This window comes from Phaseolus vulgaris, chromosome 4 (assembly GCF_051622355.1).
Source record: "Phaseolus vulgaris cultivar YP4 chromosome 4, ASM5162235v1, whole genome shotgun sequence".
Lineage (NCBI taxonomy): Eukaryota > Viridiplantae > Streptophyta > Magnoliopsida > Fabales > Fabaceae > Phaseolus > Phaseolus vulgaris.
In genome coordinates, this window is record NC_143501.1 from 20,336,021 (window position 1) to 20,361,158 (window position 25,138).

The 25,138-nt window shown below is 44.3% G+C and overlaps 1 long non-coding RNA gene across 4 annotated transcripts; it reads right to left on the bottom strand.

The window, feature by feature from the left end:
* Positions 1 to 22,408: 22,408 nt before the first annotated feature.
* LOC150027954 (uncharacterized) lies at positions 22,409 to 24,443 on the bottom strand. Of its 4 annotated transcripts, none has more exons than XR_016520549.1 (6): positions 24,158 to 24,443; positions 23,852 to 24,082; positions 23,561 to 23,773; positions 23,229 to 23,448; positions 22,996 to 23,138; positions 22,409 to 22,913 (listed from the first exon to the last, which is right to left on the bottom strand). It is a non-coding gene; the product is annotated as an uncharacterized LOC150027954 (long non-coding RNA). The 4 variants fall into 4 exon arrangements; XR_016520550.1 differs by having other exon boundaries at positions 23,229 to 23,443; positions 23,565 to 23,773; positions 24,158 to 24,427; XR_016520548.1 differs by having other exon boundaries at positions 23,565 to 23,773; positions 24,158 to 24,427.
* Between the last annotated feature and the right edge of the window lie 695 nt (positions 24,444 to 25,138).

Consider the following 25,138-nt stretch of genomic DNA (forward strand, 5'->3'; position numbering starts at 1 on the left):
CATCAAGTCGGATCAGGCTGAGGCAAGACGCTGTTATGAGAACAGCTTGAAGCAAAAGAGAAGTGTGTGCCATGTCACCACGAAACCACCACTAGGCGTGTGCGAAGAGCGATCGGTGGTCAGGGAGATACATGGCGCTCAGAGGATGGAGGATGCTGCGGTGGGGGGCTCCCAGGTAGCCCAAGTTGAAGAAGAAGAGGAAGGCGCGATCGCTCCTCGCGAGTCAGGGATCGCGAGGGCGGTCATCGCCAATGAGAGAAGGCCCCACCCAGCTGAAGGATGGGTAGAAGTGGACTTCGGGGGAAGAAAGTTCAAGTTAGGGGGATCCCTCGTTGAAGAAGAGCGAAGGCTGATCATGGGTGTGATTGAGAAGCACATGAATGCCTTTGCATGGTCAGCATCCGACATGCCAGGAATCGACCCCGATTTCCTCTGCCATCGTCTGTCGATGGACCCTATGGTTCGACCTGTGCGGCAGAGGCGAAGGAAATTCAACGAGGAGAAGAGGAAGGTGATGCACGACGAGGCGCAGAAGCTCCTTGCCGCAGGGCACATCAGAGAAATCCAGTACCCCGAGTGGCTAGCGAATGTGGTACTGGTTCAGAAGGCAAGCGGCAAGTGGAGAATGTGCGTGGACTTCACTGACCTCAACAAGGCGTGCCCCAAGGATTCTTACCCCTTACCCAGTATAGATGCTCTAGTTGATAGCGCATCGGGGGGAAAGCTACTCAGCTTCTTGGACGCTTTCTCGGGGTACAACCAGATCAGGATGCACCCCATGGATGAGTGCAAGACTGCGTTTATGACGGAACGGTCTTGCTATTGCTACAAGGTCATGCCTTTCGGGTTGAAGAATGCGGGGGCTACCTACTAGCGGCTCATGGATAGGGTGCTCTCGCCCATGCTGGGAAGGAACGTACACGCCTATGTAGATGACATGGTGGTTACGTCCCAAGAGAAGAAGCATCATGCAGCTGATCTGGAAGAGCTATTCACCACCATTGCCAAGTACAGGCTGAAGCTCAATCCTGAGAAATGCATTTTTGGTGTGGAGGCTGGGAAGTTCTTGGATTTCCTCTTAACAGAGCGGGGAATCGAAGCTAACCCAGAGAAGTGTGCGGCGATCGTGGCAATGAGGAGCCCAACGACGGTGAAGGAAGTGCAGCAGCTCACCGGTCGCTTGGCGGCTTTGTCCCGATTTATGTCCGCTGGGGGGGAGCAAGGTCACCCATACTTCCAGTGTCTCAAACGCAACAGCAGATTTCTCTGGACGCAGGAGTGCGAGGAGGCCTTCATCAAATTAAAAGAGTATCTAGCGAGCCCACCAGTCTTGCGGAAACCTCAGGTAGGCATCCCTCTTCGTCTATACTTTGCTGTGACGGAGAGAGCAGTCAGCTCAGTCCTGGTGCAAGAACAAGACCAGACCCAGAGGCCTGTTTACTTTGTGAGTAGGGTGCTGCAAGGCCCTGAAACAAGGTACCAGGCCCTCGAGAAGGCTGCTCTGGCGGTGGTGTTTTCAGCCAGAAGACTCAGACATTACTTCCACAGCTTCACAGTGGTGGTGATGACTGATCTGCCTATCCAGAACGTATTGAAGAAACCTGATGTAGCAGGAAGGATGGTCAAATGGGAGGTGGAATTGTCAGAATTTGACATCCAGTACGAGCCCCGAGGACCGATCAAGGGGCAGGTGTTCGCGGACTTTGTCGTCGAGCTTTCGTCGATCGCGACACCTGCGGAAGGATTAGACTTCCGATGGGTATTATCGGTGGATGGCTCCTCTAATCAGCAGGGGAGCGGCGCGGGGGTCATCCTGGAGGGACCGAATGGGGTACTGATCGAACAGTCCCTCCGCTTTGCCTTCAAGGCTAGCAACAATCAGGCGGAGTATGAAGCCCTGATCGCAGGAATGTTGCTAGCAAGAGAAATGGGAGCAAGAAATCTGCTGGCCAAAAGCGACTCTTTGCTGGTCACCGGGCAGGTTACAGGGGAGTTCCAAGCAAAAGATCCCCAGATGGCAGCCTACCTGGAGTATGTGCGGCTCCTGAAGACGTCCTTCGCTGAGTTTGAATTAGTGCACGTCCCAAGAGAGCAAAATGCCAGAGCAGACCTGCTTGCCAAGCTGGCCAGCTCAGGTAAGGGGGGGAAGCAGAGGACCGTCATTCAGGAGACCCTGAAGGTGCCACGCGCATTCGTGTCATTCAACCAGGTACTTCATATATGCAAGTCAATGGAGCGTCTAACGATCGGTCATCGGTCGTTGACCCAAGAAACGCTGAGAGCACCGAGGGTGAGATCGCGACCGTCAAAGACCGATGAGTCGATGGAGGTCCACGCGGGGAAGGAACCCGACACCTGGATAACGCCATACCAGCTATACTTAGAAGATGGTGTACTCCCGCTCGATGCGGCAGAGGCCAAAAAGATAAAGAGGAGTTCAAGTAAGTTCACTCTTATAGATGGAAACCTCTTTAGATTTGGATTTTCTCACCCTGTGCAGATCTGTGTGCACGGCGAGCAATGCACCAGATTCATGTCTGAGCTGCATGAGGGGGTGTGCGGAAGCCACGTAGGTGGTCGCGCTTTGGCAAGTAGAGTACTCCGCGCGGGGTACTACTGGCCAAAGCTGAAGGAAGACTGCATAAGGTTTGCTCAGCGTTGCAAACAGTGTCAACTGCATGCAGACTGGCACAAGGCACCCCCTGAGGAGTTGAGGTCCATCCATAGCCCGTGGCCATTCCATACATGGGGGATTGACATCCTAGGACCCTTTCCCCTGGCAGTGAGGCAGATGAAGTTCCTCATCGTGGCCATCGAGTATTTCACCAAGTGGGTGGAGGCAGAGCCAGTCGCACACATCACCTCACAGAAAGTCGAGCACTTCGTCTGGAAGAACATTGTCTGCCGCTTCGGAATACCCAAGAGGCTGGTCTCCGACAATGGCACCCAGTTCACAAGTCATCAGCTGAGGAAGATGTGTGAAGAGTTAAAGATACAACAGGTTTTCGCCTCAGTGGAACACCCACAAACCAATGGGCAGGTGGAGTCAGCAAATCGAGTACTACTCAGGGGGCTGAAGCGAAGACGAGACAAGGCCAAAGGAGGCTGGGCAGAGGAGGTCTCCAGAATTGTATGGTCTTATCACACCACCCCACAGTCCAGCACCCATGAGACACCCTTCAGCCTTGTCTATGGGACAGACGCCATGATTCCTGTGGAGATACAGGAGAGCTCCCCCAGATTCTTGAACTTCGTTGCTGAAGAGTCCAATGAAGAGCGTAAGGTGAATCTGGACCTGCTAGACGAAGTGCGAGAAGAGGCCAGAGTCAGTGCTGAAGCTGTGAAGAGAAGAATAGAGGGGAGGCACAACTCTAAAGTGAGGCCCAGGCGCTTCCAGGAAGGTGATCTGGTGATGAGAAAGGCGCATCAGAATGACATGCAGAACAAGTTGTCCCCAAAGTGGACAGGCCCGTACAGAGTGGTGGAGACATTGGAGAACGGAGCCTATCGCCTAGAGACTTTGGAGGGAGGAACAATCCCAGAACGTGGAACGCCACCCATTTAAAATTTTATTTCAGTTAAAATTGTACAGTAATGGCGTTCTTGCGCTAAAAGATACATGCCTTGTATGTGGTGGAAACAGTTGAACAGATAAGGGGGCACTCTTTTCCCTAAGGAGGATTTTTAACGAGGCCACCCAATTAAAGAAAAATTTCCAGCATATCATGTGTGCTCAAGTATTAAAGTTAAAGTCCTCCTTGCCCCAGGCGCAAGTGCAGGTGATTTGTTAGGACCTACTTGCCCTAGGCGCAAGTACTGGCACCAATCCAAGTCTTCCTCACCCCAGGTGTGAGCGCAAGCAGTTAAAGGTTTGAAAAGCCAGGGATACTAGTAAAACCAAGGGAGGGAAAGGAAAGGTTTTGACAAAACGTCCTTACCCGCTTGGCATGCACCAGTACTGGCCCAGTAAAGCTCTTAGTCCGAAACCCTTCTCACCCCAGGAGTGAGGCAGGGAATGAACGACTCAACGCCCCGAAGGCTGATGACCTTGGGGAAAGTAAGAGGGGTTAGCGAGAAACACTTTTATTTCCCCAAAACAAGGCATCACCTCGAGCGATCGATGTCAAGGTTCTCTATGCACTTAGCGCTAGAGCAACAGGGAAGCTAGGTGAAGATCGAAGAACGATCACTGATGAGTCGTCAGTGATTGGTTAGTGGTGTGAAGCAGCGCACGAGGACTGTCAAACACCAAGCTAAGGGAATAGCCAGTCGTGATCAAGTAGAGGCGAAAGAATAAGAGAAGCAGATCGCGCTAGGCCTAAGCTGTTTAACACTTAGTCATGTGCAAAGTGAAAGACAAAGCTCAAGATCGCGCTAAGCCTAAGCTGGTTAACACTTAGTCGTGTGCGAAAGGAAAGATAAAGCCCAAGATCGCGCTGAACCTAAGCTAGCTAACAGTTAGTCGCGCGCATAAAGATAATTGAAGCTCAAACAAAATACAAGGGAAGAAACTTATGCAATAAAAGAAGCATTGAGAGTTTGTATTCACGGTCAAGTCTTATACAAATTTTGGAGTAGTAAGAAAATTTGTGCAGAAGTTAAATTTACAGAGAAGAGAAAAGATTAAGGAGCAGGAGGGATGAGCTTTCCATCTACCACTTCATGATAGATGCTGAACTGCGAGAGGTCCAGGTCCGGGAGAACACATCTGATTTGCTCGAGTGCTAGCTCGAATCCATCAGTAAGGGCATCAACACCCACATTCATCAAATCAGCATTCTCCGCCTCCAGTTTTTGCTTTGAGGCCTCCGCAGCATCTCTCTCAGTGGTAACGGCAGCAAGGGAGGAGGCAGCTTCAGACAGTTTGCCCTCCACCTCCTCAAGTCTCTTCTCCCCAACAGCAGCTGCTTCTTTGGTGGACTCGAGCTCCCCCACTAATTGAGAATTCAGTTGGCGTAGGGAGGAGACCTCGGCCCGCAGCTCCACCACCGTGCAGTCCAAAGAGCTAACAGCTTGCCCCATCAAGATCTCCGTCTTGATGGTCTCTTGGACCTGCGCTAGGTACTCCCTCCTAGCTTTCTCCACCATGCCCCGCATCAACTCTACAGATTCTTGGGCAGCTTCGAAGTCACTTCGCAGTGACTCCTTTTCGTGCTCAAGATCCTTCACCCTCTTCTCCAGGGCTAGTTGCTTGCGATGCTAGGTGGAAAATTCCAGAGAGAGCACTACCTGCTTGGCCAGGTGCATATCCACCTCATCACCATTCCATTCGACAAGCTCCCGGTTGCTTATGAGCTGTCGAACCAGGGTGATGACCCTGCTGAAGTTTTCGTGGTTGGCCCCAGAAGTGCTTGGGCGCGAGCTGGATCCCCCACCTTCAGCAGTGGCGGTGGGGATTGGCAGTGGTGGTGGTGGACCCCCAGCAGGTTGGGCAGGTGGAGCAGGTGATTGGCCTGCTGGGGGGGAAGATGGCAGTTGAGAAGTTGGAGGCAACTGCTGGCCTGGAAAAGGAAGATTGGTGGGCTCTGAGGCAGGTTGAGCACAGGGAGGTGGGGGAGACCCTTCCTCTACTTCCACTACCTCAATCTCTCCAGGCTGGAGAGACGAAGCCCCCTCAACTGCTGGCTTCTTCCTCTGACGGTGTATAAGAGGAGAGCCAGAGCTCTCCTCTTCAGTTGAGGCAACGGTAGCAGCATCAGCAAGTGAAGTGGAAGCCTTCACCAGCCTCTTCCTTTTCTTTCCTTGCTCGGGGCCTTCAGCTGGCGCGACCGAGAGTGGAGGGGCTGCGATGGGCTCAGTTGTAGAAGAGGAGGACCCAGTGCCTTTGGTTCCCCGACGTTTGGCAAGCTCTAGCAAGGCCAGCCTCCTGTCTTTCCCCGTCATTGAGTCTGCATAGATGAAAAAAGGAAGGGTTACTTGGCCAAGTTATGCAAGTAAGTCAAAAAGCACATAAAAACATGCATGAGAAGAGGCAGGTATCCTAAGAGGTGCAAGAAGAGCTACCTATATATTTTTTCAGGGCCACCACATCAAATTCATCCTTGATGAGGCGAGCGGAGTTGTACTTGGCCCCCAGGAGCAGCCCACATAGCTCGCGCTCGTAGGGGGCCATAGCTTCGAGGTCCCTGGATTTCTTGAATTCGACTCCAGGAACCCAGTAGAGGGGGTATCCCTCGAGCAGATTTGGACTTTGAGGGGTAGCAGATATCATGTAGAATCTGCCCTTCCAGTCTTTGAAGGACTGCTGGTACAGGCCCAGGAGCACCCGCCCAGCAACCCCGTTCAGGCTAACCCAGGACCTGTCCCCAGGGTTCTTCGCTTCGAAGAAGTAGAGGAACACGTCCACGGAGGCGTTGTGCCCGAAATAACTGCAGAGGATCTGAAATGCCCGGATGAAGGCCCAGGCATTTGGATGGAGTTGGCAAGGCGCGACGTTTAGCTCCATCATCAGCTCCTTTTCGAAGAAGGTGAAAGGGAGGCGTAGCTTCAACCTCTTGAAGATAGCGGAGTAGACGAAGACGAAGGGCACCCCATTGGTGGCCCTGTCATCCGCGCAGATGGGCATTCCTCGAGGAGGAATGCGAATTCGGATATTGAAGTCATTCTCCCTGTCGATGGCGCAGGAAGGCTCATCGGGATTGTGGCTTAGCAGGGACGTGAGGTGACCCTGGGGCAATAGGGTGGAGGTTTCGGCGAGCAACGCCAGGGAGGCCCATTCGTAGACCCTGGCGTTGTCATGGAAGGAGGTAGCAACAGGCGGTGGTGGAGCTGGCGCACTCACAGAAGGCTGTGCACCAGAGGATAGGGCAATAAGGCGCGCAGTTTGTTTCAAGCGAGCCATCGTGAGATAGCTGCAAATGGAAGAAAAACGAACAAGTCAGAATGAATGGAAGAGGAGGGAATGATGAATGTTTCGGTGAAAACAGAAAAGGGAAAGGAGAAGGAGATGCCCAGGTGAAAAGAGGAAGAAGAAAAAGCAGAAACCAGAGTGAGAGCGTGAAAAAAACCCTAGCGCGGGTTCGAGAGAGGGAAATAGAGAAGATGAATGCATGATAACCAGAATGATAAATGCAATCGGTAAAGATGACCAAAAAAGGGCCAGGGAGAAGAAAAACCATACCTTTGGATGATCGCAAGAGATTTGGCAGCAGAGAATTTGAGGAAAGAAAGGTGCGCCGAGGAAAAGTTCGCAGAGAGTCTGGGAGTCGAATGAAGAAGATGGAGGAATAGTAAAGGAGCGCGCCAATTTGAATAAGAGAAGCGCTAGCGACACACCACGCTGGCCGTCGATAAGGCCACGTGTCGCGAGATTAAGGAAGGAAGTTCAAACGTTAAAAAACGGCACGTGAGGTGGCACGTGATGCGGTCCCACTTGCCACGTGGACTGAGGGCACGACCACTTAGTCTCTTCGCTGAGAACGAGTTCTCGACTCGAGACTGGGGGGCTTGTGATCCGATCGGTCATCGGTAGTCGATGACGTCAGCGGCAGAGAACCACGTGGACCACTCGCAGGGAGACACGTGGACCATGTGGCAAAGAGGTCAGGGAGACGATCGCCAAGAGCGGTGATCGGTGGTCAGTAACCAAGTGACCACCGACAGATCAGGCGGCAGAGAAGTCGGGGGACAGATCATCCAGAATGGTCATCGGTGGTCAGTAGCCAAGTGGCCATCAACAGACCAGTTCTCAGACTAACGCCTGAAGGCAGAACGCGAGAAGCAAATAAACACTGATCAGTCATCGGGTGCATTGTCATCGGGGTCCCGTGTTACACGCAGTTAAACAGGGACTGAGGTTCCCAGCGAAAGCGTTACGCGTGGATCTCGCATGAGCACACCTTAGGGAATCATGCACGAGAGTGGCCTGAGGGAACTAGTAAACCAGTCAGTGATTGGTGATTCCCTCAACCCATCATGTGCATGGCCTCGTGAAGGGTAAGCTGTATACGCAGAGAGTAACGTTTGGTGAGTGTGCCTAGACCAGCCACTCCCGACGTTCTCCTAAGAGTATGCGACTTACCCAGATGAGAGAAATATCCTAAGTTACTCTGCAAGGGTGTAACTTAGGCACACAAAGAGAAGCGCTAGAGCCCTTCCAGTAAGTGACACGTGTGTGGTTAGATGTGAGTTGCAGGCCTCCACGTGTCACCATCTGAGAGGGGTGCGGTCCAGACAAAAGTGCACTCCGTACCGCTAAAGGTACAGACAGGCGCAGCCAAGCGCAGAGACGCGCAGACATGCACAGACTCTCACGCTCCCACTGCTGATTCTGAAGGTACGCTGTCTCTGAAAAGCATAACAGGGTTCTGACACATGCCAGAAAAGCATAACAGAATTCTGTTATGCCCAGAAGCAGGGAAAGAGACATAAAAGAGAGAATCAAGGTGAGAGTGGGGGAGGACGAAAAAACAGAGAGCAAGAGTTTTACACACATACTACTAGTTTTCTCATTTGGTGGTTCTGTGGACTAACTTGATCGTCGGAGTGCAAACGGCCGCCAGAGGCACCGTCTGTGTGTTTTGCAGGGCACATTTGAAGATCCAAGAGAAGGCTCTGAGGGTGATTTTGCAGAAGACGCAGTCGCATAGACAGGGCAGAGAGTGCTACGAAGCGATTCCTCCACGTTCGAGTTGCCGGCAGGATCACCATCCTTGCTTACCCATCCCCCACCAATCTTGGTAAACCCCCTTTTTCTTAGGGAACCACTATTGATCTCACTTGAAGGCTTTAAAATCTCATCCAATTCTTCTTCAATATCTACTTCAAAATAATGTAGAAATTTAGAAATCAAAATGGCATGGGGATAGTGGAAGTCACTTAACCTTATAGCCTTTTGCATATAGTTTTTGATGATGTGAATCCAGTTGAGCTTCACTTTGTTCATGATGCAGTAGATTAACAACAAGTCTTCTTCAAAGAGAGTAGAATGATTGCTCCCCCTTGGTGTGATAATCCAGGACACAATGAAGGCAATGAGCCTTTCACCAAGCTTCAATCCTCCCACAGAAAACTTTCTCACCTTTAAGAGGGGATTCTTAAGACAATTCTTGTAGAATTGCATTTTGTTAAATTCTTTTATCACTCCAAGATTGCCTTTATTTTTTCTTACTCCAGAAAACTTCAGCCCAGTTATGGCAACCCACACATCATTGCCAATTACAATATCCACCCGCTTCACATGAGAGTTGAGAGTGTCACCATTGAATTGAAGGTTTGAGTAGAATACCTTTACTAAATATGGGTAGATGTTTCCAGAAAGTTCAAGGAATCTCTTCAGCCTTTGGTCATTTAGAAGACTTCTCACCACAGTCAGATTTTGTTGCTTCATTCATGTGAAAGAGGCAAGCTTTGAAGTGTTAACTATCTTCCTACTGGTTTCATGTAGGTACTTGTCTATCAATTCTGATTCTCCTGAAAAACCAGCCTTTTAGTTTTCCACCACTCCTTACTGCCCTTGTCCTCATTCTTTTAGAGTATGGAGGTGTTGATGCCAGGGTTTAGGCAGAGAAAGATGAGAGCACACTGCAGAAACAAACTTAGAGCAAAGAGAAAAAAAAACATATTGTTCTTGGTGAAAAATAGCAACTAATTGCCTCACATATATAACCATAACATTCAGTCAAAGTTGGCATTTAGTGGGTTGTATTCAAAACTAAAAAAGGAATCAAATGAGAACCATAAAGCATTTCTCTCAAACATAACAGAAAGCACAGAAAACAATTGCTAATTTGACCAAACTTAAAAGTAGTTTTAATTACCAAGATTTAGAAGAATATATTCCATGAAGAGAAGTTATTGCAGAGGGAATTTGCATTCAAGGTTGTAATTAAAGCATTGTTGACCACACACGTCACTGGGTTTGAACAGAAAATCAATTTAAAGCATATTGAATCAAAAAACAGATTTGACCAGTGCTGAGAGAGTTGTTTCATAAAAACAATCGGTTGAATTTCTACAACAGTTGAAATATTTTGAAAAAGCCAAATAATTTTAACAAACACTACAAAAAATTGTGTAAAAAGTGGCAGTTTTAATACGACGATTATTAATAACTGATCCTGCCTGTTGACCAAAATGTTGGAACTTGCCTCGTCAAACTCGGATCGACGTGTGCACCGCGTCAACCTCCGTCCTTCGTCACGATCCACCTCAAGAACCTGCAAAAGAACAGAGCGGCGCCGCTGCGGCCGATCGCACTCCAACGCCCAAGTCAGTGACTGAACCACCAAATACTTCAAGAGTAACACTCAAGAACTCTCAAGGAACCGTGAACCAATTCTCTCACAGTATGCTCAAGAAATCGCAAGCGTAAAAAATACAATCTGAACGTGCGTACCTCTGAAGTTCGTTGGGGAACCCTTAAATACCTGGACACTTTCTCTCTCCTGGCAGTTACAGACCTGGACACGTGGCTCGCATCCAGCTGTACACGTGCCATCATCTGGAGCCTCCTTGACTTGGGCGCTGCTTCTGACTCTCTTTTGGCTAAGTTACTTATGCATGGTACTACTTAGTGCATAGCTGTCCTGGAGTGCGATCTCTACTGGATTGGCGAGCTAGGGTGCCTTCGTACACACCTCCCATGTGGTCTCGCCGGCCGCCTTCATAATCTGCACCACCTTCATCTTCGGCGATGTGCTTGCTCCGGCGATCTCTAATCACTTGGTCGCCTGAGTTTACATCTGGCGACTTCACCTTTAACCCGGCGACCGCCGGTTCTGGTGTGCTGGAGGTCGGAGCACACCAACTTAATAACTGGCGACTTCACGAATCCCCCGACTTCCTTCCTTTCTACCAGCAAGGCGTCTTGTCAACACGCCTATACAGTAGCTTGATGCCACGTCATCACTTCCGACTACCAGGGCGGTACAATAACTGCCACAAATTTCAGTATAATACGTCATTTGACTAATCGCTACAATTATCTTTCAAAATATGTCATTTTCAACTGTCACAATTATCCTTCAGAATAAAAACAAGTTTTCCTTCCCTCATTATTCTCAATTATTTTTTAAAATATTTTTAGTAACCGAAATTAGTTTATTCCCAATTATTTTTGAAAATATTTCTTCCCTCTCTTCCTCTCTCTGCCTAAACACAAAGCCCTAACTGTGAAGCCCTCCTCATGAACCCTCCTCACGAAGTTGTCGCGAAGCTGTACAAAATCCTTTCACGATTATCCGATCGCCACCATCGGCGCCTCCACAAAAGGATTTGTTCAACTTTGTTCATTATCTGAAAACGACTTCCACTTTTACACTTTTTTGCATTTCAATCTAACCAACCCTATTTCATTTGGAAGCATTAATCAGGTTGTCAGAGGCCATCGCACGGTGTCATTTGTGTTAGAATATATGGCCTTTAAACAAAAGGGGGGGTGAATTGTTTTTAAAGAATTTTCGAAATGTTTTGAAGGTTTAATGAAATTTTGTGTATAAATCCATAATAGGAATCAAGTTAGCTTAGAACATCAACAATTATAGAGCAAAGCGACAAAAAAAGAATCGGTTGTTTCTTTGAAACAATCAGATGTTTATATCAGTTGAAATATCAAACAACTTAAAACAGAATTTAAAAGAGTTCAGAGTAAGAGAGAATCACAAAAACAGTTTATACTGGTTCACTCTTAAGCCAAGAGCTACATCCAGTCCTCAGAAACCACTGGGTAAACCACTATGTAATCAAACCAAATTACAAAAACACAACACACCAAAGTAGTAACCTTGAACCCCTCAAGAAACACACTACCTTTGGCAAACCACACCAAGAGTATTGATCTTGAACACCTCAAGAACATAAAACACTCCTTGGCAACACAACACCAGAAATACAATAGGTTTAGAAAGGATTACACCTGATCATAGTACCATCTGAATTGAATACAATTGCAATCCTATTCCACTCTCACTTGAAAATCCAAAGCTTGATGTGAATCTTGAAATCTCAAAAACAAATCTGTCAAAACTGAATTTCTTAAAACACTTTTAGGTGACCAATGTTTGGCTTCTTTCCATTGAAGAGTTCATAAGGAGTTTTCTTCAAGATTGGCCTTATTAACACTCTATTCATCACATAGCAAGAGGTGTTAACAACATCAGCCCAAAAATATTTGGGTAGGGAGGATTCACTTAGCATGGTTCTTGCTAATTCTTCAAGAGATATGTTCTTTCTTTCCACTACACCATTTTGTTGAGAAGTTCTTGGTGCAGAAAAATTGTGCAAGATCCCCATCTTCTCATAGAATTTTCTGAATTTCTCATTTTGTAATTCCCCTCCATGGTTACTCCTTATAGAGCCAATGTTATTGCTTTTTGTGTTTTGTAATCTTCTAGCAAGATTTTTTAAGGCAGAGAAAGCATCACTCTTTGATTCCAAGAAGAGTGTCCATGTGTACCTAGAAAAATCATCAACAATAACAAGAGCATAATAGTTACCACCAAGACTCATGGTTCTTGAGGGGCCAAACAAATCCATGTGCAGCAGCTCAAGGGGTTTTGAAGATGAAATAACATTTTTAAGTTTGAAGGAATTTTTAATTTGTTTCCCCTTTTGACATGTTTCACATATGTGGTCCTTCTCAAACCTGAGTTTGGGCAACCCTATCACAACATCTTTTGAAATCAATTTGTTCAAATGATTCATGTGAATGTGGGCTATTCTTCTATGCCATAACCAAGATTCATCATGCTTAATGGAACAAGGAGAAGAGATATCTAAGAGATAAACATTGTTGATTCTTTTACCAATCAACATTACTGCCTTTGAGTTGGGAAGACAAATTTCACAAGAGTTTGGCTTGAAGATGAATTGATAACCCTTGTCACATAGTTGGCTAATGCTAAGCAGGTTGTGTTTTAGTCCTTCCACATAAAAAACCTCATGAACCAACAAGTTACTCTGATCTCCTCTATAGCCTCTTCCAAGAATCCTTCCTTTGTTGTTGTCTCCGTATGTCACATGCCTTTCTTCTTTGAAGATGATGTTCACAAACTTATATTTATCTCCAATCATGTGTTTGGAATATTTATTCAAGTGTGATCCTAAAATTGTTTTTAAATGGCTGATAGACTCCCTTTTGGGGAAGGTGCTTCAATCAACAGACCACCTCTATTTTGTGGTTTGAACTACCAATTTTGGAAAGTTAGAATGAAAATCTTTGTAGAATCACTTGACAAAGGTATTTGGGATGCAATTGAAAATGGCCCCTTTGTTCCAAAATTTGAAAAACCTTGGTCTCAATGGACTGATTCTGAAAGCAAGAAGGCCAAATTTGATTGCATTGCTAAAAACATAATAACTTCTGCCTTGAATTCATATGAATTTTTCAGGGTCTCTCAATGCAAATCAGCAAAGGAAATGTGGGACACCTTGGAGGTAACTCATGAAGGTACCAATGAGGTGAAAAGAGCTAGAAAGCATACTATAATCCAAGAGTATTAAATGTTCAGAATGTTGAACCAAATGGTGTTCAAGTTTTGAAGAATCCAAATCCTTTGGAGGATGTTGAAGCCTTTGTTGTGCTTGATGTTGTTGTGCTGGTTTAGCTTAGTTCTGGGGTAGTTTGGATGTTGTAATCCACCCTTTGATTAAATCTAAAGCATAAGCATCTCAATCTTTGTAAAGATAAAATGTTTCAAACTAAGTTAAAACAACCGATTGTTTTGTCGAAACAACCGATTGTTTATACTTCGGTGTTTTAAGAAAAAGATTGAAAACTGTTTTTAAAATGGTTGGACTGTTAAGAACCAAAACAACCGATTGATTCGAGGAAACAACCGATTGTTTGTTTTGGGACCATAACAGAAAAACTGTTTTATCTTTGACTAAGCTTTAAATTTTTTAACTGCTTATGCTCCATTCATTAAATGCTTTGACCAATCTTTTAATGCAATTTAAGAGTTTGTTAAGATTTGATAACAAACTACATCTTTGAATATATTTAAAAAAAACATATTTGACAATTAATCTTTGACAAGTTTTTTGCTAAGAGTTTTTGAGTTTTTCAAAGAGCTGAGATTGCTAAGAGTGTGTGATTGATCAAAGTTGTGGAATAGGATTCTGCTTGTATTGATTTCAGATTATCTTCTGTAACAAGTGTAATCCTTGTACTCTCTGTAAAGACAAGTTTCGTTTCTGTGTTTGCTAAGATTGGTTGTGTGTTCTTGAGGGGATCAAGATCAGCAATCTTGGTGTATGTGTGTTAACCAAGGAGAGTGTGTTTCTTGAGGTGTTCAAGGTCATTCTCTTGGTTGTTGTGTAAGTGATCAAGGTGTGGTTGCTTAGTGGATTTCCTCAGGGTTCTGAGAAGACTGGATGTAGCTCTGGGTTTGGAGTGAACCAGTATAAACAACTGTGTACAATCTCTCTATCCCTATCTCTTTAAATTCAGTTTTGTTATTTGATAACTGGTATAAACAACCGATTGTTTCGGTAAAACAACCGATTGTTTTTCCAGTATTGTGCTTTTGCTTTATGTTTTGAAAAACTTATTTCTTAATCAAGGTTTTCTTGAAGTATTTTCATATTAAAGCTTAAAAGTTTGCGAAAATCTCTCTTAAACAATTCACCCCCCCCTCTCGTTTAAGACCATATATTCTAACACAGAATGTTCAAGGGTGAGACAATTGCTGAAGTTCAGAAAAGGTTCATGCACATCACCAATCATCTCATGAGCCTTGACAAAACCTTTGAAAAAGAAGAGTTAAACATTAAGATCCTCAAATGTCTTGATAGGTCTTGGCAACCTAAGGTAACTGCTATATCTGAATCTAAAGATCTAACATCATTGAGTATGGCTTCTTTGTTTGGCAAGCTTAGGGAACATGAGTTAGAAATGAATTGACTCAATGTTCAAGAAAGCGAAGACAAGCATGCAAAGAGTGTTGCCTTAAAATCTGTCAAGCACAAAAGCAAGCATGAATCCAGTGATGAAAGTGATGAAGAGAACCTTAGTTTGCTATCTATAAAGTTTAGCAAATTCTTGAAAAGGAACCGCAACAAAGACACCAACAAAGAAAGGTATGGAAACAAAAAATCCAATGATTTTAATTCCAATAACCATACTTGTTTTGGTTGTGGTGAGCAAGGGCACATAAAGGCAAATTGCCCAATCAAAGAAAGCAAGGAGAAAAAGTCAAGCTACAAAGAAAAGAACGGAAAGTCAAAAAGGGCCTACATAGCTTGGGATGAGAATGAAGTCTCCTCATCAACTGAAGAAGAAAGGGCAAACATATGCTTGATTGCTGAAGGTGTTGATGAGTCAAGCAGCTCAAGTGAAGTAAGTTCATGTGCTTCTTTAAATGAAGAAAATTATAGTGAATTGCTTGAAGCTTTTCAAGAAACACATGATGAAGCTAATCGATTGGTTCTTTGAAACAACCGATTGAAAGATCTTAACAGCTGGCTTGAAAAGAGAGTTAAGGCACTTGAAGAAGAGATGGAAAAATCAAAAAGGGATTTTGAAAATCTTGAGACACATTGCAAAAACTCTTCTTGCAAGTGTGACACTCTCATTTGCGAAAATTGTGAAAATCTTGAAAGGAAAGTGCATTATCTTGTAAGTACTGTGGATAAGCTTTCAAAAGGAAAATCCAACTTTGAGAATGTCTTGGCATCTCAAAACTGTGTTTATGAAATGGATTCCAAAAGGTTGTGAGGTTTCAAACAATAAAAGTAAACCATGTGGACCCACACTTGTAAGGGGACCAAACCTTGTTGCTTGAATTCATGTTTATGCAGGGAATCTAGAGGAATATGTGGAACTGAGTCATCTGATCAAGTTCTTGGAAGAAAAATACTAGCATTGAAGCTGAATCAATGTTATGTATCAGTCCAAGGCTCTCAAAAGTTAAAAGAGGCTTCTGGATCAAAAGGCATATGACTCATTGAAGGAACATCATAAAGGATAAGACCTTCCTTATCTCTATCTTTAATTCCTTTTTTAAATTCATATTCATGCTTAAATATCTCTTTTAATATGTTCAAATACATCTGGTTTGAATCCTTTCTGCTCATGATTAAAAATTCAAAATTTGGTTTGCTGCTGCAGAAAAACAACCGATTGTTTCCTCAAAACAACCGATTGTTTTGTATCTGACAACACTGTGAAATAATGGATTTAATTTCTTTTTTAATTTTTTGTCTATTGCAGATATCAATTACGAAAGGATTTGGGTCAATAAAGTTGTGTTGAAAGCCTGTTTATGTTCTGAAGGAAGTTACAACTTGTCATAAAGGAATATATTCCAAAATCTTGAAAATTTAAGAGCTTTTATGACTAGTCAAAGATCACATGTGATGACCATGTGATTTTCTGCTTTTTCTAACGTTTTATGTGCAGGTCTTGGTCAAGTCTTTTCTCTCTGAAAAACTGAAACCCACTCACGTCATTGAATGTAGTTTGGTGCAGTGTTTCTTTAAATTCTGTTGCAGCTGTTCTCTCTCACAAGAACAACCAATTGAGCCATCTCTTGCAACAACTCTTGCTCTCCTTGTGTGAGTCTTCTTTGCCCCTTTTTCTGCTGTCATGGAATCAACACCTCCTACATCAAAGAGGGTCAAAACCAGAGCAATGAGGTCTGGAGGGAGATTAGAGGGTTGGTATTCTGGAGACAATGAGATCATTGAAAGGTATAGGTTTGAAACTAGCACAAAGGTGATAAACAATCCCAAAGTTGTTTCCTTTGATTGGTTGAAAAGCCAAAAGCTAGATAATGTGAAGAAGCTGCTCAAAGATCAATCTTTAAGAAGATTCTTGGAGATGAAGGAAAACATCTACCCTGACTTGATTCGGGTGTTCTACACCAATCTCAAGTTTAAGGGAAACAACCTTGTTTCTCATGTGAAGGGAGTTGACATGGAGATCACTTATGATGTGTGGACTGTTGTTTCTGGTTTGAAATATGCTGGCCTAAGAATCAACAAGGGAAATCTTGGAGTAGTGGAGGATTTCAACAAAGTCCAATACTACAAGAGTTGCTTGAAGAATCAAAATGCCCAAGTGAGAACTTGTTTGGTTTGAGGCTTAAAGCTAGATGAAAGGTTGCTTGCTCTTATTGTAACTTGGATTCTTACTCCAAGGGGGAGAAATCATTTTGTCCTAATAGAAGAGGACCTAGTGTACATCTACTGCATCATGAAGAATATCAGAATTAACTGGATCCACATCATCAAATAGCACATGCAAAAAAAGCCATGAGGTTAAGTGATTATCACTATCCCTATGCTGTTTTGATCTCTAAATTTCTGTTGTATTTTGAAGTGAATCTTGAGGATGAGACATTTGAGCTTGTCAAGTCAGCACAAGAGATGAACAATGGCTCCCTTAGCAAGATGGGATTCACCAAAATAGGTGGCAAATGGGTGAGCAAAGATGGTGATCACGGTGCGTCATCAAGTGCTGTAGCTGCTGATTTTGATGAAGAAGATCAAGCTGCTGACATAGATTTTCATCAATAAGAGCAACCTGAAACCAATCTAGGTGCTGGAACCAGTGCAGGGAATCAAGGAGATGAAATGCCATCCATGTCTTCTTTTGAAAGATATATAGTCAATACGCTTGATGGATTTGCCGAGAATCAAAGAAATCTTCATGATTTGTGTGTAAGCAACTTCCAAAATATAGACAACAGGTTCAACAACATGGATACACGTTATGACCTTGGAGGAACAGATAGAAGCTGTTCAGAATCAAATCTTTGAACTCCAGTATGGCAAGGAAGATTAAAGGAAAAACAACTGGTTGAATTCACGAAACAATTGATTGTTTTTGGTCTTGTATCAGTTTAAATTGCTTTTGTTTTAAATTTTTGTATGATCTGGAACAATTATCCTTTTATCTCTTCTTTTTGTCTATTTGTGAAGACAAATAGGGGGAGATTTATGTTGTGTTGTCTTTAGTTATCTTTTATTTCTGCAAAACTCTATGTGGTTTATGAGTGTTTAAGTAAACCTTTTTCTGCTAGTTTTTAAACTGCTGATATACTGTTTTTGTTTTTACTCTAACCCTATATCAGAGATATGGTGCTTTGCTTAAACTTTGTCTTGCAGGAACTGCTTCAGATTCAATCAAATCCAACACAAGAAACCAGGGATTTGTCTTCATCAAATAGGGGGAGATTGTTGAAACAAGTGTGTTCAAGCTTTGAAGAATCCAAACCTGATCCTGCCTGTTGACCAGAACGCAAGAGCCTTGCCTCGTCAAATCTGGATCGACTTTGCACCGTGCTAGCTTCCGTCCTTCGCCTTGATTCACCTCAGGAACCTGCAAAAGACAGAACGGCGCCGCTGCAGCCGATCACGCTCCGACGCCCAAGTCAGCGACTGAACCACCAAGAGAAAACTAAGAACTTCAGGAACCGTGCAATATTCTTTCTCAGCGTACTCCAGTTCTCGCAAGCGTAAAAGAAGTATTCTAAAACGCGCGTACCTCAGAAGTTCGTTAGGATTCCTTATATACCTGTGCATTTTCTCTCTCCTGACAGTTACACATCTGGACACGTGGCTCGCATCCAGCTGTACACGTGTCACCATCTGGAGCATCCTTGACTTGAGCGTCACCTCTTACTCTTCAGGCTTTTCGACTAAGTTACTTATGCAGGAAGCAACTCAGCGTATAACTGCCTTGGAGCGCGATCTCTTCTGCGTGGCGAGTACGGGTGTCTTCATACACACCTTCCCTGTGGTCTCGCCGGCCGCCATTATATTCTACTTTACTTACTTCACTGTGCATGCTCGGGTAAGCTGTTCCCCGACCTCAACCTCTGGCCAGCTAGGGAATGACCATCTGACGACTTCATCCTTTGCTTCGAAAGCCTGGAACAAGCTTTCCTGATCCTTCGGCGATGTCATCCTCTCGGTGATCTCCGATCGCCTTGTCGCCTGGGTTCGCACTCGGCGACTACAACACAAACTTGGTGACCGCCGTTTTAGGCATGCTAGAGATCGGGGCACGCCAACTTAACGACTGGCGATCACACGAGCCTCCCGACGTCCTTCCCTTCTACCAGCCAGGTGTCCCGTTCAGCACGCCTATACTATTGCTTGCGGCCACGTCATCAATTCTGACTACCTGGGCGGTACAAAACCCTTTGAAGGATGATGGAAGGTTGGTTGTGCTTGTTGTTGCTCAACAATCTTTAGATAGGATCTGGGGTAGATTATGTGTGTAAATCCACTCTTGATTGAATCCAAAGCTTAAGCATTCTCAAACCTTTTAAAAGAAAATTGTTTTTCAAACTAAGTGAAAAACAACCTGTTGTTTTGTCGAAACAACCGATTGTTTTATACTTAGGTGTTTTTAGAAAGGTTGAAAACAGTTTTTGATGGTTGACTTGCTATTAAACCCAAACAACCGATTGATTCGAGCATTCAACTGATTGTTTGTTTTGGGACCATAACAGAAAACTATTTTGTGTTTTGACTGAGCATTAAATGATTTTATAACTGAATACGCTCCAGTTTTAAATGCTTTGACCAGTCTTTGAATGCAATAAATAGTTTGTTCAGATTATGTAACAAACAACAACTAAGTTTTAATCAAAGAAAAACATATTTGAGTTTTTCACTGATTTTGCTTTTGAAGAGTTAAAGATTGCTTTGAGATTGCTTGGATCAAAGAGAGTGTGATATAGGATTTTCATCTTGTATTGATTTTAGATTTTTTCTGTAACAAGTGTAATCCTTTGTACCTTTGAAGAAACTCTGTGTGAAGCTGAGAAGTGTTGTGTGTTCTTGAGGTTGTCAAAATCAGCATTCTTAGTGGTGTTGTGCTGAGCCAAAGGAAGTGTGTGTCTTTAGGGGATCAATGTCACTTCTTTGGTGGTGTTGTAAGTAATCTAGGGTTGATTGCTTAGTGGATTCCCCAGTGGTTTCTGGGAAGACTGGATGTAGCTCTTAGGAAGAATATAATTCTATTATGCTTTATGCTTTCTGTTACTTTTGGTACAGTTGCCCCTTATAATGGCCTTCATGGTTGTAAAAAGGGTAGAGAATGATAATATAGTTTTATCCTTATCTTAGTAGTTCTTTTCTTAGTTTTTCTCCATGTTTTCTGACCCTTACTCCTACATGCCTCCCAAATCCACCAAGGAAATGGAGGAAGCCCTCCAAGCCATCCTTGACAAACTAGCCACCCTTCAAGATGCACTCCATAGCACACAAGCAAACTAATTGGCTCTCCAAAGAGATCTGGAGTCACAACAATCTGTCTAGGAAACCAAACAGGATATCCTCACTAATACCATCACCAGTTTTTTCCCCACCATCTCCTCACAATCCACCACACTCCCACCCACCTTAAACCCTACTTCTCCTTTCCACCAATTTTCCATGGATACCACCTCTTCTATTCCACAACCGGTTGGGACCACCAACAACACAACCCACGCTACTACGACAACTACAACCAATCTTCCCCCTTCTTTTTCTCCTATACGGCCACCAAAAATCCAACTATTCTTCTTTGATGGTACTGACCCTTTAGATTGGTTATTCCAAGCTAACCAATTTTTTGAATTTTATAATATTCCTTGGGATGCTCGTTTGAATATGGCTGCCTTCTACATGAGAGGTGATGCACTCAGCTGGTTTAAATGGATGTACCAAAATCATCAACTTACTGACTGGATTTCTTTTAGTCGCGCCCTAGAACTCCGTTTTGGGCCTTCCACATATGAAAATCATCAGGCTGAGCTGTTTAAACTGTGCCAAACCTCCACAGTTGCGGAATATCAAAAGCGGTTTGAGAAAATTTGCAATAGAGTGATGGGTTTACATCCCGAGATGATCCTTAACTGTTTCTTATCTGGCCTAATCCCAGAAATTCGAAGAGAAATAGCAGTTTTGCAACCCACTTCCATCACCCAGGCCATGGGCCTAGCCAAGCTTTTAGAATCTAAAATCCAAGATTTTAAACAATATTTCCGTTTTTCCCATACCTTACCCCAACCATCCAATCATTTATTACCCTCACCTTGTCCCTCTTCCCCTCCCAATACAACATCCCATCCAACCCCTTCCATACCTATCAAAAAACTCACATCAACCCAACTCCAAGAGCGTAGAGCTGCTGGTTTGTGTTATAACTGTGATGAAAAAAAATTTCCAGGGCATAAGTGCACCACCCATCGTTTTCTTCTTTTACTAAGTGATGATTGTCCTGAAGAACACATTATGGAAGACTATCCTACCACCTTCAACGACCAACCCACAGACACACCTACACACATTCACCTCTCCTTCCAAGCCTTATGTGGACTCCCTCATCCCACACTTTTACCTTTGATGGCTACATTGGCCATCTTCCTGTTACCATTCTCATAGATACAGGAAGTTCCCATAACATTATTCAACCTCCTTTGGCCCTTCACCTCCAACTTTGCACTATTCCTATCACACCTTTCTCAGTTATGGTTGGAAATGGCAACAAAATCCAGTGTTCCTCTTTTTGCCCTGATGCTCCCGTTTCTATACACACCTATACCTTTTCCATTTCTTTTTACCTCTTGCCTATCGAAGGAGTTGATGTTGTCTTGGGAATGGACTGGTTGCGTTCTTTGGGCCCCTTAATGGCTAATTTTTCTAAGCCGCAACTATCTTTTACCCACAATGGGTTACCCATTACACTACACGGTACCACAAATCTACTACACAGTCAAGCTTCCTTCACTCATCTTTGCCATATGTTACACATAGATTCCATTTCGTCTCTACATCTCCTCACTATTGACCCACTGCCATCACCATCCAGCCCTCACAGATTATCCAAACCCTCAGCTATATCCCATCTTTTACAAACATATAGTTTAGTTTTCTCTTCTCCCCATGGACTACCTCCACACAGACCTCACAATCATCACATTCCCTTTATTCCACACTCTTCCCCAGTTAACATTAAACCCTACCGCTACCCACATGCTCACAAGCACACCATGACCTCCCTCATTCAGGAAATGCTCAACGAAGGCATTATCCGCCCAGCACAAGCCCCTTTTCTTCCCCAGTTATCCTCATAAAAAAGAAAGATGGCACCTGGCGTTTTTGTGTGGATTATAGAGGACTAAACGCCATTACTGTTAAAGACCGTTTTCCTATTCCAACTATTGATGAATTGTTGGATGAAGTGACCACTGCCAAGGTTTTCACCAAACTAGACTTACGTTCAGGTTACCACCATATTCGAGTTAATCCTACAGATTGGCACAAAACCGCTTTTAGAACCTTTCAAGGCCATTACGAGTTCTTAGTTATGCCTTTCGGCCTTGCTAATGCACCATCTACCTTTCAGGCAGCCATGAATGATTTACTCAGGCCCCATCTACGACACTTTGTCCTAGTTTTTTTTTATGACATTCTCATTTACAGCAAATCTATGCAAGACCACATTCATCACCTCACTTTGATCCTTCAATTATTAGACACTCATAAATTCTTTGTTAAGGAATCAAAATGTGTGTTTGCCACAACCAGAGTCTCATACCTGGGCTATCTTTTGGAAGAAGGCACAGTGGCTCCAGATCCAGATAAAATCAAGGCTATCATACGTTGGCCTAAACCTACATCCCTTACTACCCTACGTGCGTTTCTGGGTATTACGGGATTTTATCGGAAGTTCATCCACGATTATGCCACTCTTGCCTCGCCACTCACGGAGTTACTCAAATCATCAACGTTTACATGGAATACAAATACAGAGGAAGCCTTTACAAAATTGAAAAATATCCTAACTACGACTCTAGTATTGAGTCTTCCGAATTTCGCCATACCGTTCGTGGTAGAAACCAACGCCTCCAACATAGCAATTGGAGTTGTGCTATCCCAAGAAGGTCACCCCATTGCTTTCTTCGGCAAGAAACTTTGCCAAAAAATGCAAGCTAGCTTGGCATATGTCAAGGAAATGCTAGCTATAACAGAAGCTGTCAAAAAGTGGCGTCATTATCTCATAGGTACACATTTCACAGTAATAACAGACCAACAAAGCTTAATGGGGTTACTTACCAATGCATGCCACACACCAGAACAACAAAAGTGGGCTACCAAGCTGCTTGAATACAGTTTTGACATCCGATACCGCCCAGGCCGCCAAAATCAAGCTGCTGATTTCTTGTCCCGGCCACCCCAATCCCTCCTTTTGGCCATATCTTCCCCGATTCCGAACATGTTCAAGGAATTACAAGATTATTACAAAACAAAAAAGGGAGAAGAAGAGGTTCATAGATTAATTTCATTACCTGACACTCATTACAGTTTTCACCACTTCTTTCTATACCATGCTCAAAGATTATACGTTCCTTCCATAGAGCACATTCGTTCGGCCATACTCCACGAGTTCCATGCTTCTCCCACCGCCGGCCACTCGGGCATTAAGGCCACCATGGCGAGGCTCGCAGCCTCCTTTTTCTGGCCTGGTATGTACCGCGACACCAAAAGATATATCAAGGAATGCCTACCCTACCAACAAAACAAATCATTACATCAGAAACCTTGTGGACTACTCCAACCCATACCCATACCCATACCAACCAAACTGTGGGAAGAACTAACTACAGATTTCATCACGCACCTACCTTCATCTTTTGGGCACACAGTCATCTGGGTTGTTTGTGACAGGCTCTCCAAATCAGCCCACTTCATCGCCCTCCCCACGTCCTTCACAACCAACCATTTAGCTAACCGTTTTTCTATTGAAATTTGCAGGTTACATGGAGTCCCTAAATCCATCATTTCAGACCGTGATCCAGTGTTCCAGAGCCGTTTTTGGAAGGAGTTGTTTCATCTGCAAGGCACAAAATTAAAGTTCAGTACGGCGTATCACCCCCAAACCGAAGTTATAAATCGTTGTTTAGAAGCTTACCTTAGGTGTTTTACCAGTGAAAACCCTCGAACATGGTATCGCTATCTCCACCTTGCGGAGTTTTAGTACAACTCCTCATACCACTCGACCATCAAAACTACACCCTTCCAGGCTCTGTATGGACGATTGCCTCCTTCCATTCCAGATTATGTTCCAGGAACTGCCACAAAACCAACACTGGACACCACGCTACAGGACCGTGCGCGAATGCTGCACCAGTTAAAAGCCACGCTGAAAGCAAACAAATCAAGACGTGATTACCATTTTTTAGAAAACGACTGGGTACTGCTCCGACGACAAGCTTACCGCCAGACATCACTCTCGTCCAAGACTCACAATAAGCTTGGACAAAGGTTCTTCGGTCCCTATCCCGTTAAACGACGCATCGGTGAAGTGGCATATGAACTTTTCCTTCCCCTGTCATCACGTATCCATCCAGTCTTCCACATCTCTCTTCTCAAACCTTATCACGGCCCAACCCCACCGTCGCATTTCCAATTCCCTCTCAAAACAGAGAACCCAACAGTACCAACCCACGACCTCCCAACTCACTTCCCAAACTACACTTCACATTCTGAGACTTCTAATACTCCTTCTACCTCATTAAACACGAACCCAACTAAAGAACCCACAAAAGCCGCATCTGCAGACACGTGGAAACCATCTACGGTCCACGCCCCACTTAAACTGGCACCACCCTCTTTTGCATGCGACCTTACACTTCCCAAAGCCCCACCAGCTGTAATCCACGCACCAAAACCACTCATTTCAACGTCCCATTCAGTAGCAGCATCACGTGACAATCCAATTTCCAATGCCATTCCAGCTGGAAACCACTCACCGCACCATGCTTCTTCAATTTTCCACCCAGTTGTAGGCCACGCCCATGACTCTTCCCCTGATCCAACGGTCCTAGACTTGCTTGATACCAAGGCCACTACACCAAAGCCCAATGCTTCCACTTCACTCCAATCCAAAAAAGTAATTCCAACTACCACGGACCCCAGCCAAAATCAGCAAATTGTAGCCCATCCAACCCATTATACCACACACCCCACATTCCCTTTCACGGCCCAAGAGACACCGTCCATTTTGGCAAATCCAAGTCTCAACCTTGAGGACAACGTTGTCTCAAAGGAAGTGGCTGTTGATAGACAGTCCAGGCCCATTAGAAATAGAGAAAAACCCATCAAATTTAAAGATTATATCTAGAAGCAATGAGTTGTCTTTTAGTGTAGGAAGAATATAATTATGTTATGCTTTATGCTTTCTGTTACTTTTGGTACA